The sequence below is a fragment of the Taeniopygia guttata genome, chromosome 2 (genome assembly GCF_048771995.1).
Source record: "Taeniopygia guttata chromosome 2, bTaeGut7.mat, whole genome shotgun sequence".
Lineage (NCBI taxonomy): Eukaryota > Metazoa > Chordata > Aves > Passeriformes > Estrildidae > Taeniopygia > Taeniopygia guttata.
The window spans coordinates 6,924,896-6,944,810 of NC_133026.1; the positions used below are offsets into that span (position 1 = coordinate 6,924,896).

At 44.3% G+C, this 19,915-nt stretch overlaps 1 protein-coding gene across 2 annotated transcripts in view; it reads right to left on the minus strand.

The window, feature by feature from the left end:
• Positions 1–3,406: 3,406 nt before the first annotated feature.
• XRCC2 (X-ray repair cross complementing 2) overlaps positions 3,407–19,915 on the minus strand; it is a 35,634-nt gene continuing 19,125 nt past the window's right edge. Inside the window, exons 3-6 of one of the 2 annotated variants that reach the window (XR_012054416.1) lie at positions 6,359–6,393; positions 5,462–5,631; positions 4,253–4,555; positions 3,407–4,173 (exon numbers count right to left, since the gene is read on the minus strand). The gene's annotated coding sequence lies outside the window, so the exon portion shown is untranslated. The remainder of the gene's footprint in view (positions 4,174–4,252; positions 4,556–5,461; positions 5,632–6,358; positions 6,394–19,915) is intronic. The other variant, XR_012054417.1, reaches the window with a different exon arrangement.

Genomic DNA, 19,915 nt, shown 5'->3' on the forward strand with positions numbered 1-19,915 from the left:
GTAATTTTCAGGCATAAAAAAAATCCAGCATGCAGTGCCTTAAAACAACCCATTCCACAAAGATTGTGGAGCTTTGCTGGCAGATTCTCCATACAATATTCTCTGCTCACACAGTAAATATCAGAGCCATGAGAAACATCCTGTATTCTTCACACACACACCCCACAGGGGACTAGAATCCCTCTCAATGCTGTTTTACCCATGCACTGATGACCTGGACTTCCATAATTCCTCTTTGCTGTGATATTAGCACCAGGTGTACCATCAGTACACCTGCCTTTTCATGTAATCTCTGATAGAGAGATGCAGTTAGCAAATGGCATCAGGTATTAATGCAGAAGTGACCTTTTAATGTCATGCACAGATACACGAAGAAAGAACTGCCACTGAAAACTTCTGATTAAAGATAAAAGCAGACAGGCTGTAAAAACATTAAGATAAAAAGTAAATCCATTTGCCCTGAGTTTCCCCTGCTATCCCACCTCCTACTCTAAATTGATGTTGTCAGCACTCATGATTTTATCACAAGTCTTGTGATGTTTGATGTTTCACTTACACTCCAGCTACTACAGTTGTGTAATGAGGTTAGAAACTCAGCTTTCCTCTTTCTTTAATTTAAAGTAAGTTTCTAGTCCTAATGGTTAGAGTATAAAGCTTGCAAGTGTGACCCAGGTGCACCCTAACAGAAAGCACAGTAAAAGAGCTCCACATTTATAATTTCACAGACAGGCTTGTGATTTTGAGGGTCAAACTGTAGTTCTTGAACATTTGGAGCTGGCAATAGCAGCTTGGAAAAAAAAGTGCTTGAACAAAGTCCCACACCAGGGAGGCATAGCAGTCATTATACCACAGAGATAATTCCCTTTTCAGACATGCACATTTTCCTATTTAGTTTATTATGCAGCATCTCAGGGCTCAGCCCCAGCCTGCCTGGTCTGGAGGGGATCATCCTGGTGTGTAACAATTTGCCTGATGTTGGAGGGCTCAAACTGCTCCTTGTGCTGACACAAAGGAGAGGTTTTGCAGCACTCCTTAGTCCCCACAGGCCAGCAGGTTTGTGCATAAAAACCTGTAAAACCAGGAATGTTCTGACTTCCAGGCTAGGAAGTTGATCTGCCTTTTGTAAAGCTCCTTCAAAAATCCAGGAATACCCCACCCCTGCCAATCCAGCAACAAAGGGGCAAAGAACCAGACAATTCAAATTTGGAAATGCAGTAACATTTGTAGCTGGTTTGACTTACAGTGCCCAGGATGTGCCAACTGCAGATTTTTGGTCTCAAAAATACTCAGCTCTTGGGTTTGGAAAAACCAAGGTTCCGACAGCAACAACTCAAATTTGAAGGAGACACTATATTTAAATGGAATTCCAAATTATCAAAGGCTTCCCAATGTATCACTAGAAGTATGAATTTCACCAAGAACTGGAGGTATCCAAAGCAATGGGCAGAGTCTGAGTGTGGTGTGGGCACGTTGGTCAAAACTCCTCTGCAGCCACAGACTGGTGGTGCCAAAGGTCCCTCTGTGCTTGCCCTAAATGATGGTGTAATCCATTCTGGAGGTGACAAAATTACAAATAACTGACAAAACCTAATTGCAAAGAAAAGGTGAAAGTCCATGAGACTCAAATACTATCTGAATGTACAAAATAACAAGGGAGGTTTTCTGTTCTACAAATATAAAAGGGTGCCAAACTACAACTGGATAACATTTTCAAAAAACTAAAGAAGTGCAACTAATTCTACACTGCTCCTGTTAATAATTTTGTCCCCGAGTTCATCAGTAATTTCCAGGTGATGATTTTTATGAGATTGACACTTTGTTTCTAAACTGCTTCCCCTGTAAAAAGCTGAAGAAACCATTATTGACTCTTGATCCCTTTGCTGAGGGTTTCAGAGGGCACACATATCTCTGTATCACAAATCACATTATTTGGGCCTATGGACTTACATTTTTTGCCTTTTCATGTAATCTCTGATAGAGAGATGCAGTTAGAAGATGGAAATTTTTCTAACTTATGATGAACTTTTGATTCTATTAATGAACTTTTTCTAATTTAAAGGGCTGTGAAAAATATCTGTCTTCCAAGAGGTGAATTCTTCAGCCTTAGGAAATTATAAATAACTTTTAAAAGGCTATACAAAACATTGGAAGGATCTGCATTTTCCATGTATTAGTTTCTGTGAAGAGGAACTTTCTTCTTGATGTTTTCCAGCTTATTTCTACTTCTGTTATCTGTAATTACTTTCAAATACACCCAAATAATCATGCTGTACTGAAATGAATTGTCTCTTACTCTCACCTGTGCAGGCCTGTGCTGCTGGCATAACAATGTCAGTTGTACTTTTGAAATCTCAAATGAGTCAGGTTTAAAAGATTTTCCTTCCTGTATTGTCCCTGCTTCCATGGCAGTCTGGCAAGACTCCTGTTGCTGTGGCAGGACAATTTAATGCTGGTTGTTGTTTTTTAAATAACAGAAAGTGCGTGAGTTTCTTGTGTCACCTGTGTAGATAAAGCTGTGTTCAAGCCATTGATTTGACTTTGAAACTCCACAACATATGAATTAAAGTGCTGGATTTCTGTCCTCTGAGTATGTCTCCTTTTCTGCCTCACTAAGCATTAATTATTGTGGTCTTGACATTCTGTTCTGCTCTTTTTCTTCTCTTTCCTCCTCCCCAGTCTCCACTGTCACTCCCAGTGGCTGGGGAGTCTTTCCATTAAAGCAATCCTGTTCATCTCCCAATAAAAGGCCAGCAGCCAACACATTCTGGGCCTGAATTCATCTCATAAATATTGGTACAGGCTTAAATAAATGCAGTCCTTCATTTAATGTACTAGATTTCAATGGAATTACATGGGGAATTAATTTGCCTCTGATTGTAGTCTGAAACACAATAAAATAGGGAAATGTTTAGCATCCATTGCTCAGCTTTCCCAACTGGATGAAGGATGATTCTACCCATTAACCAAGACAGGAGCACATTCCTGATGCTCATGCCTTTTCTATACAAACATAATATTTTAGGCCTTACTGATACAAGGCTGGAAGGATCTCTAGGTGACAGCTGCCCTGACATCAGCCTGTGGACCTGTCTGTAATGTCATGTATTTCAGTATGTCTGTAATTCCTGCTGCATGTGACAACACTTATTTTGGGATGTTTCTGTCTTTGGAGAATAAAAAGAGTTTTCATTTGTGCAGCACTTTACAAAGAGGTGCCAGCAGCAGCTCCAGGGGTCAGTGTGAAAAGGTCCAGCAGAGTGTGAGCAGCTGGCCTGGCGTGGGCTCCATGTGTGGCACTTGTTCACTCCCTGTGCCTTGTGACCTGCTCTGCACCCGAGCAAAAAGCTGAACATCAGGATATTCCAGTACAACTGGATGGGAAGTCACACAGGTAAAACACTCGTGATTAACTTTTCAGTTAAAACTTCATACCTTTTTTTATTATTTCCATTTATTCCTCTCCCATCTTTTCTGCCTCCATATTATACACTGCTCCGTTTCTTTACCATCTTTACCCCCGTTGCTCTGTGCCTTTTCCTTCCCAGATGAAACATCTCTCTTTTTTCCATTGACTGCCCTTTGTAGGTTCTCTCCACATAACTCATAATTTCTCTCCCTCACCTCCCCCACTCATCCCAACATCTTGGGCAGGAGTCATTGAAGGCATGGAGTCTGAAAGAGCAAACCAGTCTCTAGAGAGAGAAACACTGCAGATCATTATCTTCCTCACTCTGTTAATGGAGAAACAGAAAATATGTGAAGTCAGCTGACAACATAATAAATGTGTGGATGAAAGTCCTTTTGCTGCAAGAGATATTATAAATATAAGGTGCCTACAAGCATTTGATCTGAAAAAAGTCTTCCTTGAGTCTCAGTATTCCTATTCTAGGTCCATGTATAGCCGATGTCTGTAGGAACACACTGGAAATCCAGATCTGTACATGAATTAAATGAGTGAGGTTTTATCATGGAAGGTGCAGGAAAGCATTTTTTATCTCTTCCAGAGTGGTCAGCACATAAATTCCAGTAGTTTTCATGGTTATTGATACCATGATAAAACTGATCTGCCCAAAACCCTTTTCCTGACTCTTCATGGATCAGTTAGGTCAGTCCTCACAGTGAAGAGTGCTTGAAATGTAGCATTACCATTTCAAATAATTTTCTAACTTCTCCCTGAAAATAGAAGAAAAATAAGAATACAATAGTTGAGACTCCTTATAAAATCTTCCTGGAGGAGTCCAAGGATACTCACCATTGGTCTCGATGGACTGTTCACACATCCTTGAAAGGAATTCATTAAGCTGGAAAAGCTGGCTAGAAACCAGTCTTCCTATAATGTCTTCCATAATTTGCTCCAAGGGACACATTTATAGTCACTCAGCCTTTTTTATAGATCTTGTGCAAGATGAAGGGCTGGGTCACAATTGCAAGGCTTTAATGAATAGATGTTTGTTACATGCCACAACCCAAATAATTTTTCAAGCATCTCATCACTGTGCAGTCTTTTCAGTCTGGACTTCCCCAAGGATATGGGACAGGATGGTAGCTGCAGCCTCTGGAATCACAGAGAGATAGTGCCTGGTTTTGTTCCCTCTTCCACATTGACCCATTGAGGTGCAGAGACAAAGCACCCAGCAATTGCAATTTCTACTCTTGATTTTGTTTCCTGAAGAGTCGAAGATTTCAGTTATTTCTTTTTGTTCATACAAATGTCTCTGTATACAGGCTTATATGAAAACAAATTACAATAGGAAGGCTCCTCCAATTACCAAAACTTCACTGCAATTTTAAATATCTATCAGTCATGGCCAGATCTCAGGATAACATTCTGCTTTTCAAAGAGCCCTGAGATCTTCTTCATTAACTGTTTAATTTTATAAGAATTGTCTGTCATTTCCATTCCACCAAATGCTGCCATTTTTGGGTGTGAAGCCCACTGGTGTTTTAGAATAAGGTGACCTTTGATTATGAAATACAAAATTAGTCAGAAACTTTGGATCTGAAGGATGCCCATATTAAGAATTACTTCCCTTCCTAATTGCACTTACCTTTTGAGAAAATAGAGAACTTGGACATTGGAATTTTTTGCTGGATATTTTCCACTTGGCCACAAACACTGGAAGTCATGTCTTAGCACGGTAAACCGAGTTGGTGTTGCACAAAGAAACACTGAATTCATTTGTGTATTGCACCAGAACCAGCCTTGAGTCACCATATTGATATACAAAGGATCAGATAGTAAACTTTTTATTAGCAGCCAGGAATTTCTTTTGAAAATTACTCTTTTTTTGACATGCCTACATATGGCCTGAAGGATGCTGGTACTGTTCTCCTTCTATCAAAATAGGATATAATGTGTGACTGTGTTCTAGAAAAGTGTTACCTTTTTTAACAGATTTATAATTTTTTAATGTCAGACCACCACAGAGCTTTCAAGCAATAGCTGCTGGCCAAAACTTACATTAGGAAAGTGCACATTCTGCTCCATTTCCCTCAAGGAAGGAGAGGTAAACATGGCCAATCTGGACTGGGAGGGCCAGAGCAGAGGTAAGGAGGCACAGCTTCCCTGGTTCCTGGGGCTGCTGCTGGATTGATCCGTGGCAGCTTCAAAGGAAGATAACAGAATCTTTCCTGCAATTGAAAGGAAGATAACAGAATCATTCCTGCAATTAACAATCCTTTGCTTTCGTGTCTGTATCAATATTTAAGAAAAATGTTGTCTTACTGAAGAGCAGTAGCAGTGCCTCAGCTGTCCAGGGCAGTTGTTGGGCTCTGTGTAGACAGACAGACAGACAGACAGACAGACAGAGGCTTCTCCTGCCCAGTCTCTCAGCAGCAGTGTTGGTTTGGGCACTGAGCCCGGTGGCTCCTGCATAGGAGCTGGCACAGGTCTGCTGGGGTCAGGGCAGGGTGAGCTCCCATCTGTCTGTGCTGACAGAGTTAAAATTGGGGCTGGAGGAAGGATCAGGAGCAAACAGGAGCACAGGAGCACCTGTGAGCCCACCTTGCACCTTGTGGGGAGCACCCCGAGCCGGGGCTGTTGCTGAGCTGGAACCTGCTGGAGACACGGGCACAGGCTCGGGAGCTGCTGCCACACTGCCTGCAGGAAGGCAGCAGGAACAACAGCTCTTGTAGAGTTTCTGCAGGCAGCCCATACAGCCATTTCTTCCCAAAATGTCAACACAAAAGTAACAATACGAAATACCAAAGGAGGGAGATTGTATTCTGCTGGATCTCAGCTATGCTGAGAAATGGGAGGCACAGTGGGATTTCTTTGCCTCCTGAAGGGGAGATGGAGACAATATTTGTGGTGGAGGGGAAACTATTTATGGTGAATTAGCACTGCTGACAGATGTACCTGGTACACAGGGCTGGTGGAGGCTGTTCTTCCATCTGCAGGGGAAAGCAGTGCACTGTAAAGCTCAGTGGCATTTTGAAATACTTGTAAAATCAGTGCAGCACAACCTGAAACTATTATTAACCAGTTAGTCACAGTGCTGCTAATTGCAAGTCACCTCAGACCAGGGAAGCTAGGTAAGGAACTGAGCTCAGGAACAACGACCACCTACTTTAGGCCACCATTAGTCATTCTGAAATTAAGTGACTTGACTCCAGCAGGATGAACCAGGTCACCTCAGCTGGATATTTGGGTTTCACATGCAGAGAGCAAGTCAAAAAGCCATTCTGCTTTCCTAGAGACAAGAGGTTTTGGGGGGATGTAGACAGTGATAAATGTTGTGATTACCTTCACTCCCCTCCCTTCCCCTCCCTGAACTCCCGGCCCTCCTCTCAGGGCTGCCCTGGTTCCCTTTGGGATCTTGGCCCTGGAGAAACTCCTGTTGGGCACTAAACTGACCTGGGCCCACTCTTTATTAAGAAACAATCAGTGGTACTGAGCTGAGCAGAGTCTGTAGTGCCCTTTTCCTGCTTCCTGTGGGGTGCTCAAACTGCTGTGAAAGAGATGGGCAGAGATTTCACCTCATCGCTATGTTTTTGTTAGCATTTGTCAGTGTTTTCTGAGAATGCCCTTCCAGTGAGCTTTCAAATTCTGTGTAGGAACTGGCCAAATTCTGGGTTGCAGGAGGGTTTAGGTTGGAGACTGACCAGGGCCCCTTGGGGATCAGGAAATGATCGTGGTTAGGCAGTGCTCTCTTTGGTACTTCTGGAACTAAGGTCTCTAAATTCTGTCCAAATCCAGATGCTAAGGAGCAGGGATAAACTCTGAGTATCCTTCTAAAAAAAGCACTCAGTATATAAACTGCTCCTGCCCACAGACAGCCACATTGTTTGGGTCTGTGGCAGAAGGAAGAGGGGTCAGGTGTTTCTTTTGTGCTCAGTGAAATGATATCTGTGAGCCTGAGGAGCTGGAAGGGATATCTGAGGTCACCGAGTTCAGCCCTTCACTGCTGCAGACAAACATGATGTAATCCCTTTCATTACATGGGCAAACTTCCATTCTAAAAGTAGTTTTGCTTGTTTTCCTTTTTTTTCTCCTCTTGCTTTGCTCTCCTGTTCTCCTGCACTCAAGTTATGCCCAACCTTACTTTTAGTTTTGGAGCTTGTGTTTGTTGCCAGCTACTTTTCCTGTTATACTCTTTCGTCTAGCCCATGTCTCCACATTTTTGGTATTTCTGGTGAGTGGAAAAGGAAGATGATGAAATCCACAGGAAGAGAGTTCAGTATCTCTTTTTGTGCTTATTAACTACTCAGCCCACTAGTGCTTGATTAGGCAATTTTGAGATACAGGCAAATGATAATTACATTGCTCACAATACATTTAACTGAACGTCTGAAGTATCCATTAAAAAGAAAACCCTTCTAGAACAAGAACTTTTATTTTATTAAACGATTTAAAATTTAGTCATATGGCTCTTAAAGATACTTATTGCTGAATTATAAAGTAGTTTATTTCACTTAGTGTCACTTTATATTTTACCAGTTGGAAGACCTGCAAAGTGTTTCACAAGGCAGAGATAAGTCCCCTGGAGCCTCCTGATTCCATCTGAAAAACGTGGGCTCCTTTGCTCTCCCTTTGTTTTAGCACATTCCAGCTACCAGTAATCCCAGTCAGCCAGAGCCCCCACCAGCAATCTGGCATCTCTTTGCTCTTCATCTCTGTCACATTGGACTTGGGAGATGGTTTGAAGCCAGTTTTGTAATGGAGGTAGAACAGAAAAGCAAAGGCTTGGGAGCAAAATGATGAGGGTACAAAAATGTTCTCTAAGTGTGTGCAGGTGACTGTGGTTAAAAGGAAGTGTGAACATTTGCTGGCTTGCCTAGCACAACAGAACACTGCAAGGCACCTTCCCTTGTGATACATTCGAGGCAATTTTATTCTGAATTTCTTTCCAAGTAAAATTTTAAAGTTGTTTTCTGATCAATTTAACACATTGGTCCCTGGGACATTCTGCTCAATGCCTATCGGGCTACTTCTTCCTCCTATCCCTGCTCAAAGCTTGGCTCTCCCCATCAGCTACAAAATAAAAGAACTTGGATGGATCTAATCAGCATGATGGATATTGATTCACAAAGACACAGGACCAGTTGTAATTTGTATCTATACACTATCAGCATGTACTGATTCACAGTCACATGAAGCCAATGTGAATTTTTATAGATGCATCATCAGCACTGCATGTATTGGTTCACAAACACAGAACCAATTTGCAAATACATCCATAACCCAGTGGCACATGGCCATTTGATTTCTTGACTCCATTTGGATATCTCAACTCCATTTGGATGTCTCAGCTCACCGTTTTTACAGAGTGGTCTCCACTTTAGGCCAGTTCCTTGAGTGGTTACACAGGTACACATAGACCTGGGTGCACTGACTGCCTCTAGGACCATTTTTCCTCTCTGAGGTTTGGCTGCCAGTGCTCCAGGCCAGCTCAGCTGTGCTGTGGCTGCAGCCTGGGAGCAGGCTGCTGGGAAGAGACCGTGTGGGAGGAGCTGGGAGAAGTCCCACTGGCAGCTGACCCCTTCTCTCCAGAGCTGCTCTCCGGCTCCCACCCCGAGTCTGTGCCTGAGTGATGCTGCAGCTACATCTGAGCCTGGCTGCATCCCTCCCTGAGCCTCACCTTGCTGAATCTTGAAGCAGCCTCGTGCCACATCCATGGTGCTCCCTGACCCCGTGTACAGTGTGGTTTGTGCCTGAAGCCCAGAGGAGTGCTCCCCTTGCCTGTTTTGGGGCAGGAAAGGCACAGACACATCTCCCTTGCATCCAGGATGAGCAGTGCTGGGCCCTGTTCCTGTGCAGGCACCTGAGTGCAGTGGTCATGTATCTTTCTATAAATAATTACTTCACTTCATCACTTGCAGCCTCTTTTCATCACCTCCTTTCCCTCAGACCGATGGCTGTTTAGGGATGGAAGGTTTTTTTTCCTCTCTAGCTGGAACAAGGCCATTCAATGGAGTGAGCAGCAGGAGGTACTGAAAGAGAGATACTGTTAGCACTGTTTCCACATGCCCAAAGAGTGATCTTTATGCAGCTGAGACTACAAGGGATATCCCTTAAAATAAAGGCCAGCTTATTACCCATCTTCTCCAACTCCTGTGGAACTAAATATCCTGAAGTTGAGAGAAGCTGCTGCACAAAGCGTCTTTATAGCTCTCAGTGTGCCTTCTTTGCTGGCTCCAGCTGCCCCTACACTGTTTTTCCTCACTCTTTTCTTCAATATTTTTTCCAGTTGACTTAGTTACTACAGTACATGGACCAGACTGAGGAAAATACACTGAAGGTTGGAGCTGGCAGAGCAGGGAGAGCTGCGAGGGAAGCGCCTTTGCCATCCATGACATCACCCGTGCGTTAATTGGTGGCGTTCCCGCGGATGGGAGGCACTGGCCGGTGTCCTTGGGCTCACTTCCGTGATACAGAACAGAGACACTGCCTGTCTCCTGCCAGCCTCTTTCATTGCCAGCCTTCTGGCAAAGCTTAGGACATTTATAAAAACAGTACAGTACTTTATTTAGCCTCTAGTGAGAAAAAGTCACTTCGCAGCTCCAGTTTAGGCACAAGGCACTAACAAGGAGATTAAAAAAAATATATCCTTTACATAAAAACATTTCAAGCGAATACATGAAAGTTGATTTGTATTCCAGATGACCTCGCAAACCAGGAGATTGAGCTGTGCCTTTTATCTCCAGAGAAATGGGTTCAAATCCTGATTAGCCCATAGAGGAAATTCCATTTAATGGTGTAATTTTGGTGGGCTGAAAAGCTGTTCCCTGCCTAGAACCACCATCTATTATGGCATGATTGGCAGTCTGTGTTCAAGACAGAACAAGAACTTCACCTCATCTCTACTCCTATTACTTCAGCCTGCCATGAGCTTGCAGTTCCCAACCCTCAGCTCCCACAGAGCCTGAGAAAAGAGGGGATTTGTGGCATGAACAGAGTCCCCACAGCTGTGTCCGGGCAGGGCAGAGCCTGCCTGCGGCTACTGGGGGCTGTGGTGGGGCCAGGAGAATGGAGAGGTGGCACAGGGGAGCCTGAGAAAACAAGGAAGCTGTTGGTGGGAAGTTTCAATGGAAGGAGATGGAAAGTAGGCAACAGGAAAAAAACAGAATGAGGATGGACAGGGACAGGATGAATGGATAAGCAAAGGGTGGGATGAAGGTATACCCAGAGCTGAAGGCAATAAAGCAGAATGGGTGTAACTCTGTTTAAACAGCAGAAGGAAATGTCAGCTGTGGGAGGGAGTTACCCAGGGTCATGATGTCACCAAATGTTCTCACTGTGGCTGGTGGTCCTGGTGTAGAAATGCCCTTAGACCTCACAGGATGGTTGTTTCCCCAAGCCTTCATTCTTCAGAGCACAAAACACTGTTTTGCAGAAAATCTGCAAGACAAATCAGCCAGCTCAGGCCATCGTCGTATCTCTGCAGAAGCAAAGAAAGGCTCATCCTCAGTCTAATCAGTGCAGTATTTCTATATTGTCTGGCTGTATTTCTGGGGTCAGTGGGAAAAGCCCATATGGGGTCCTGCCAGGTGTTCTCTATAGGCAGAGCAAGTGGAAGAAGGCAACAGGAATTTTCTCTGTGATGCTGGTGAGATTTGTGACTCTGTTCAGAGAAGGGCTGTGAGCAGACACAAAACTGTCACTCTGAGGTGGTGCAGGAGTGGATGAGGATCTGTAGGTGATGGCTGTGAAAGTATTGCTGCCACACCAGGACAGCTTTTCAGCCAAACCTCAGTGTTCTCCTCTCCTTTTCATAACCACCTTGGGTGTGAGAACAAGGGATGTGCTCACAAGAGACTTGTTTGGGGTGGCCTTACTCAGGACAATAAAACAGTTTAGAAGAGCATTGATAATGAGGAAAAATGTTATAAAGTTAGCCTGATGATGAAGTGCAAGCTACAGCACTCTGGGAGGAGAAATACAGAAAGAGGATTTTCCAGCTGGGCAGCAGCATCAGGAGGGACTGAGGGTGCAGGGGGGACAAAAGGCTGAGGGTAAGGACAATATCAGGTTTCCCTTCCTGGCTGCAGTTCCTCCAGCTGTGAAAGCTGCTGTCCATTACCTTGTTGGTCATCATACCCTCCCACCTCAGGTCTCAGCTTTTTCAAACCTGTTTATCCTCAGCTTCACCTGGGACTGCTGAATTGGTGATCAGGAAAGCCCTGTTATTTGAATTATTGTCTCTAACCTGGACTGTTCACCCGGATTGTGTTTGGAGCAATCCCCCGGCAGTGACGCTGCTGACCTGGGAGGGGGAGAGCCTGCAGCTGGGGGGTGGTGATAAGCAGCTGGAGTGGGTGAAAAGAAATAAACTTTTCACCCAGCTCAGCTGCAGGCAGAACAGGATGTGAGACTGCAACCTAAGACATAGGAGATAATTATTCTACTCCACTTGGCACCGGTGAGGCCTCAGCTGGAATAGAGTGTCCAGTTTTGGGTACTGTGCTGTAAAGAAAAATGTAGACAAACTGGAGAGAGTCCAGGAGAGACACACTAGAAATATCAGAGGCATAGAAGGAACAACCTAGGAGGAAATGTTGAAAGGATTGTTTGTTTAGTCTGGGAACAGCAGAGTCTAAAGAAGAGCTGTGATAAAAATCTTGCAATATTTTAAAGTTCATTGTAAGGAGGATGGTGATAAATCTTTCCCCATGCTTGCTGAGGGATAGGGAAAGAAAGAACCAGCTTTATTTGCAGATAATAAAATTTAGGTTTGACATTAGGAAAAACTATCTAGATAAGAGGGTGATGCTGTAAAACCAGGCAGGGAGTGAATGGGTCTTATTAAAATTCAGAAGGGTGTTTTATTTTTATAATGAGCATGGAAAGAATAAAGATGTTTCGTGTTTAAATAACTTCTGGGCTAATGCCTGGGACTGGGTTTCCACATGCTGAGAGTCCAGCCATGTGGATGCACTTGCAAGGAACAGCTCTTGGCCTGCAAGCAGGGCAGATACTCTCCCTCATGAGTGGTGTATGCAAACCCCAGCAGCTTGTGACTGATCTCCTTTTCTACATATTCCTGCAACACAAATAAACCATCATGGAATACAAGGATCTGTATAAAATTCGACAAATGTGGGAATAACCTTTCACTTATGATCCCATTTCTGGCCCCACTGTATTTCTTCTTTGCAGGTTCATATATCTCTATATCTTTAATCCCTTGTTTGTAGATTTGGTATGTGCACACAGCCAGAGATATATATCCCTGATTGCTGTTAATCCTTTGAGTGTTTGTACATTATACAGCATATGTCCAGGGAAAGTTCTGTCTTGTGCTTTAATGAAAGTCCCTGATCCTCCAGCAACACTCCTGAAACAGAAAATCACACCATCCTGTTTCCATCCCAGAGAGTTTTCAGGCTGTGAATTGGGTTTTATTCCACATCACAGAAACAAAGAACCTCTGAATATTTTCAGAAGTTCAGTCTGATGTGTTTGCAAAGCTAGAAAAAAATGGAAAGTTGGTATAGAGGCCTGATGTGGAGGAAGGAAGTCAGCACACAAAGGCCCCACACTGCATCTTTGGACTTGCCTATGACCTCACAGGGTCAAAATCCATGGCTGGAGCTGGTCAATTTTTTTTTTTTTCTGAGGCCTATGATAGAATGTGTTTTTCTCATGAAGTAAACTCTACCAGAGAATAAATATATTTGCTATTTTGAGGGTGTTGAGGCTCTGGAACAGGTTGCCCAAAGAAGTTATTAATGCCCCATGCCTGGAACTGTTCATGGCCAGGCTGGATGGGGCTTGGAGCACCTGGAAGGTGTCTGTGCCCCATGGCAGGAGAACTGGAATGAAGTGATCTCTCAGGTCCCTCCCAATCCAAACCTTTCTATGATTCTATGATTCTAATATTAATTGGTTTGGATTTTAAGTGTAACTTCAGGAACGAGGTCTTTCTGCTACAGGGTTTTACTTTAGTTGCAAAATCTGTCAGATATGTTTTACTTTGAATTCCCAGTATATGTGCTTAACCTTCATTGCACCTTGAGGTAATTTATCTGTAAATGAACACTAATCCAAAAACCTGAAGTCATGTGGGATACTTCTAATATTTTGAAGATAAGTAATATTAAGCCTAAATCACATTTAAAGATTATATTAATTGAAGTAGTAGATCAGGACAAATCAGTAAAACAGAACAGCCAGTCAAACTGGGTTATAGTTGCATTGCTTTCCACAAAAGCACAAAGTACCCATGGGGTATTAATTACCATATTAATTAATATTTTTTTACAGTTCTTTGCAGAAGAACTTTGCAGGTGTCACGTGTTGTGAAGAACCAAGAAGTGGTCAGTCTTGCCTATTAAAATAAACTGGGAAAGGAAACCAGATGTCAGGAACCTCCTCTGCTGGGGGGGGGTTTGCTGGTTCACAGGAGAGCTCCTGGAGCTCATCGAGCCCACAGCTCCATGGTGAGACTTCCAGCCCCGAAACCCTGGCAGTTCTGCAGGGGATTAGGATAACTCTGTGCTCCCAGGTCTTTCTGTCAGAGCTGCAGCATCATGAAAGGTTTACTGGGATAGAAAGAGAAGACAGGAAAGGGTTGGAGGGAGGACAGGGGGCATTCATCATCCTTGATGTAGATATTGAACAGCTGGACTTCAAAGACTGTGTTAGTCACCCTAGGCTCCATGTAAAGTCAGTGGAGTGGAAAAGGAACTCCAGATACTTGTCTCAGGACAGGAAATGCCCGATTCCCTGCTGCCTATAGGAGACATGTAGGTACCTGGATAGTGCTAAAGTTAGCTGAGGCGACCTTGCACGGCTTATTAGTTATGACAGTCTCCTGGAAGGAGAGATCCTGAGCTCTGGCCTCTGCTTCAGGGACTTCTGATGGAGTTTGTGCAGATTAAAGGTCACACGGACACCAGCATTAGGGAATGCAGAGCGTCCCTTCTTCCTCCAGCTGAGTGCATTATCCCAGGGGCTGAGTGCATTATCCCAGGGGCTGAGGTATGCTCAGGAAAGTGGGAGATGCATGTTTGAATGTCCTTTCACAGAAGAAGGAACTTGGTCCATGTGCTGCTTCCAGAAGAGTGCTTTGACCATTAAGCAACAGAAAGTGGAAACCACGTCCTGCACAGCCCCTGCTCTGTGAGGCAGCAGGGCTGCCATTACCTTCTTGGGGAGAAAGACCTGCCAGGAGGTCTTGCAGCAGCCTGGACAGACTGGTTGTTTCAGGAGGTTTAGGCTGAAGAGCAACTTAAGAGCTCTGATGGACTTGGAAGTGAGCTGAGTGCTGAACTTTCAGACTTGTCATGCCTGAGGCTCTACCTAGGGAGGAGCAGGAGACGTCACAGTTAAAAAGACTGGCTCTTCACTCTCCACACCTGACAGCTGGGCACAGCAAACCTGAATCTCTCCCAGGGGTATCAAACCCAGCTCCTGTTGTCTTCCCCTGGGTTTCTGGCAGCCCTTGGATGACCCATGGTGGATCACAGGGGTGAGGCACCAGCTGAAGGGCTCTGGGTGACAGCTGCTCCAGGACACTGCTGTTTTTCCCAAACCTTGAAGCACACCCCAGTAAAAGCCTTGCAGGCAGAAGGCTGTGCTGCAGACCAGTGGGAGGGAGAGCAGGAGAAGGAACGACACAACACATTACAGCCAGGGAAAAGGATTCTGCATCAGGGATTATGTAACTTTTGACATGTCCTACATATCACAATCCAGTACCAGGGAGCTCACACTGTACCCTGCCACGTTAGCAGGGCTCACTTTAGACAGCCACTGTTAAATGACATTCCTGTCCTGTCAGAGCTTCTCCAATTTCATGTCTACCACGTCCTTCTGGGGCAGCTCCTCAGAGCCCATGTGCTGCGTGGCACCAGGCTGGAGCTGCACGCTGCACGTGCCTGTGCCCAGCCAGTGCCAGGGGAAGCTGCTCTTCTCTCCTGTTTCAGCTCCCTGCAGGAGGACAGAGGCTCATGGACGAGCCCTACACTCTACTGCAGGCCAGCACCCAACAGGACGTGGTTTGCATTTAACTGCACCTCGGGAGTAGGAATCCTCGTTTGGGAAGCAAAATCCTTTGGCACTGTTACCAGACCAAACCCATCCCTGCTGGCTTTACGGCCCCTGATGGCTTTTCCACATTTCACATGGGACTGAGCTCGCAAATGCATTTTACAAACTTGACCAACTCCCTCCAATATCTGCTGGTGTTCGTTTTCCCACTGATATTTTGCTTATTCCAAATGAACTCCACACCTTGAGATTTTTGTTTTCATTAGAGTTTTTTTTTTACAGCAGAGAAAATGGGAAAGTGAAAGAGCATCACATGTACAGCCTGGGAAGAGCACAGAGACAGCCAGGCAGCCATTGCAGGGGTTTGGCACCTCGTTCAGGAATGAGCACATGCAGGTAGAATGTTATTCTGCTGCTCCTGCTGAGCACTTAGCAGTTCAGTCTCTGCTGAATCCCAAAGTCGAGCAAAAAGCAGCTGGTTAAGGTGGAATTTGAAAATCAGTCATAAGATAAACAGGTTGCAACATTAAGCACTCTCCAAGGGAAAAGCAGTGTGCAGCATATGTTCTTACTTTGGAAGATATTTAAAAAAAAAAAAAAGAACTTTAATGGACTCTTCACTAGCTTATGGTAGTGGAGCTGTTAATTAATTAAATAACTATATGTGAATGGCATCCATTGGGAAAGAGCCTCACAGCTTCCAGATGCCAGTTATTGGCCCCATTACGGACCTAAAACTATTACAGTAAATCATTACATGCTCCAAGATGAACTGGCACATGATTGCTGTGAGAAAGGATGGAGCTATTCTCACTTGTGCCATTCTTTTGCCAGTTTTTATCTAGTGAGATTAATTAGTACTTTTAGAAGTGCAAGTCAGAGCTATAAAATATTAAAGGATATTCCATCAATGGAGTGGAGACCTGCTTAAGCAGGGCTTTTAAAACTTTTGGATGTTCACGGGTAGATGAGAGTTGGAAGAGATAATGAACAACATCTGATTTTGATTTTTTTTTAAAGAAAGGTCAGATTTATAGCTAGTGGGACTGCACGAAGCCTCCTTTGTGTGCTATAGGAATACTCAGAGGAGGACATTAAAGTTTATCACTGAAGTTCAGGTGCCAGGTAAGCAAACAGTTTCTCAGGCCAAAACCAATCATTTAAGGCAGTTATTCCAAACAGAAAATCAACCAGAAAGTACTAAATAACCTTTTAGCCTGGATCCCCTGCTGGGAGAGGAACATTTTCTGACATTGGATGGCAGCCTAGAATCTATGATCTGGCCTAGAAAATTTTTTTTTCCTTATTTTTTAATTAATAAGCTATAAATTTTCACCCCAAATGACCACTGTAGACCTTTCTGTCTTTTTAGGCTGTGAGAGGGAAAACCACTGAGTCACCTACATCATCGCTTGCCCAGACAGAGCTTCCTTTGAAAATCCTCTTGCCTGCTCTGTCTGTTTTGAAGCCCAAAAGCTGAGTACTGAAGAGGCACTCCAGGGACTGTTTATACAGTTTACCCAATAATTAGTTCTTAGAGACATTAATTCATGGATAGACACTTCCTCTGAGAAATTATTCCACAGCTGAAATTCCTCCCACAGCTGGCTGGACGAGGCATGTTGAGCACATGGGGCTGGAGATTTTGCAGTCCTTCAGCCAGAGCTGGGGAGGAGCAGTGCTGAGGGATCTGCTGCTGACACTGTCCTCTTGCTCCAAGCCCCACTCTGAACCATGTGTGAAATCTCTCGCCTGAACCTGAGTTCAGGAAGGGTTCAAGTGGGGCCAGAGGGGCCACAGGGGCTGCAAGGAGCCACTTTCACTGGTGCTGGTAACCAGCCCTCCCACACAGCCCTGCCGGGGCAGACTGAGAGATGCCAGCACTGATAGGCCTCTCCTGCTTAACACAACAACCTGTTTGTCCAGAAGGACAGACAGGATCTCCCCTGGCTCAGTGGGAAAGTGTCCCAGACTGTTCCAGAACACAGAGTCTCCACTCGCCCCGGGACATGGAGCAGGGGTGGCAGTGAGGCTGTGGGTGAACTGCTCTGCTGCTTGGCCACATCACATCCAGGTCAGCCTGGCTTGGAGGGCATCATCCCTTCCCTGCACCACGCTGGATAGGGCAGACCACGTGTCCAATAGCTGTTCATCGTAGGTAGAAAAATCAGGTGTTTGATGGGTGGGGGGATTCACAAGAGAATGGATATCTCAGGAAAACCGACCTCATCTCACTGCTTCTCCTAAAGCACAGGTAAGGCCACATTCACACAAATTCTACAGGGAAGTGAGACTTACTCTACAAGAAAAGCATGAGTGAGGGTTTGCTGACTAATCCCTAGTTAAAGGAAACAAATTGATTTATTATATGAGCATGACAAATTGAGGCACCGGTCTTGCAAGTTGGGCTGTGTGAGCAGCTCCCTGTGTCCACGTGGCTCGGATACAGCCCAGTAAGGCTGACAGCTGGGAGTTGTAGCTGCCAAAATGGGAATATTGCTGGCTCAATTGCAAAAGGTTGGAAAGTTTGTGGCTATAGTTTTCTGACGTGTCCGAGATTTGGGTGGGAGCCATGGGAGCTCCAGCTCCTCTGCTGAGGCACAAGGACAGGCAGCTGCTTTGTCAGCCTTCCCCAGCGTGTATGCTGGTAAGAAAGTACTGCCTTTTCTGGTTTTAAATGAAAACAAATTGCTTTTAGGACCTTGGATCTGAAGAGGGGAGTGTCATCATGCGTCCAACACAAACAAAAAACCAAGCTGAGCCAAGACCAGCCCAGTGCTTCTTTCCCATTCTTTGGCTGTAAACACAAGAGACTCCTCTTGGCTTGTGTGAGAGTGGGAGGGAACACAATCACCAAGCAAAATCTTTGTTTCTACTTGATAGTTTAACGTCATGTAGGCAGGAGTTGTGCTTTTCTACTGAGCACACTTTTCTACTCCATGGAGTTTTTGACTGGCCTGTCCTTGTAGTAGAGGAAAATAAACTGAGATAAAATGCAGCTACTTTTCTTCTTTAACACAGATTACTAAATTTTGTTGGATTTTTTTCCTGAGTGGAACATACATACCAAAAAATACCAGTGTGGTCCTAAGGTGTCAGCACAATGCCTGATGTGTTTGATGGGAAAGGGCTCCAAGTCACTGGGGTATGGAGCGTACAGGGGACTGGGGACAGATGTTTAGATCATGGATTTTGATCCAGAACAAGGTGGAAGTGAGTTCCAGTCATCACAGACTGGGAATTGGACATTTGCCTGTGTATACTGAGCCTGTGGATACCTCTACAGGCCTTGGAATCACAACATGAGACAACAGCCACTGTCAGCATGGCTTGATGTCCTTCTCCAGACAGCACCACCTGGCTCTGCCTGTGCATGTGCTTTCCTAGCCACCACAGTAATTTTTTCATGCCCTATGTTCTGAGTAATTTGGGAAAGAAGCAGGAAAAAGGAAGAGAGCCATATATAATGATTGTAGAATTAATGGTGGATTTCAAGTCTCTAGGTGGAGGAATAATGGATTAGTGTTGGAAGTCTGGTTCAGTTATGTATGTTCTGGCAGACACAGCTGGAGGAAACCTTGAGGTGTTGATGAAAAGTCCATTTTCACTTTGTAAAGATGTATGCACACCCTTAACTTTAAAGGTATAAATTTTCCCGTTGACTTCCCTGGAACTATTCATGCATTAAACATATGCATGAGCCTTTCTAGAAATAGGGAATATAAATGGGGCTACCAAAATAGTTAACCAGAAGTACTTTCTGTACAATGGAACAGAAAAATTTACAAGAGGTGTGCACACAGGAGCTCTTAGGAACAGATAAACGTAGGTCACACTGTTGAAGGACAGGGCATCATTGCATGTGTATGAGAGGGTGTTTTCAGCGACCTACAGAGCAGACTGGAGAGCAGTTTGCTTTCATTACGTTAATTAAGCAATTTACTGGAATTTAGCATGTGGCAGATTGGCAGGAGGCAAGTTTAACTTGGGTTGTGTGGCTGAGATCCTTTCACTGCGTTGACAGCCTTGAGTCCTGCCAACAGAGCAGCACACTCAGTGCATTTCTGCTGGTGGCTTCTGTGCTAAGTCCAACTTAAACAATTCCATTGGGGCCTGACAAAGGGAATGGATAAAAATGAACAGGATCTACATTACTTGAGCAGCCTGTTGTGAACAAGATATCCAGAGTCTGTTTATACGTAATGAATTTTCATTCAAGCAGTAGCTTACCTGGGCTAGCAAAAATTCTGTTAGCTGTTAGTGCATAATTATTTTTTAACATTCACATGGAAAATGTTTTTATTTTGTTGTCTGTAACTGTTTCTTCGCATTGTTTTTCTTGATAGGTTTATTTTCTATGTTATGCTGTAGTCATTAGCATTTAAATCTATAGGTTGTTCTGGAGTTGCCATGGCTTGTTTGGGAATGTCAGCTACACAAACTTTCAGCAAATAAGCAAAATTGAGACTTGAGCTGGTGGTT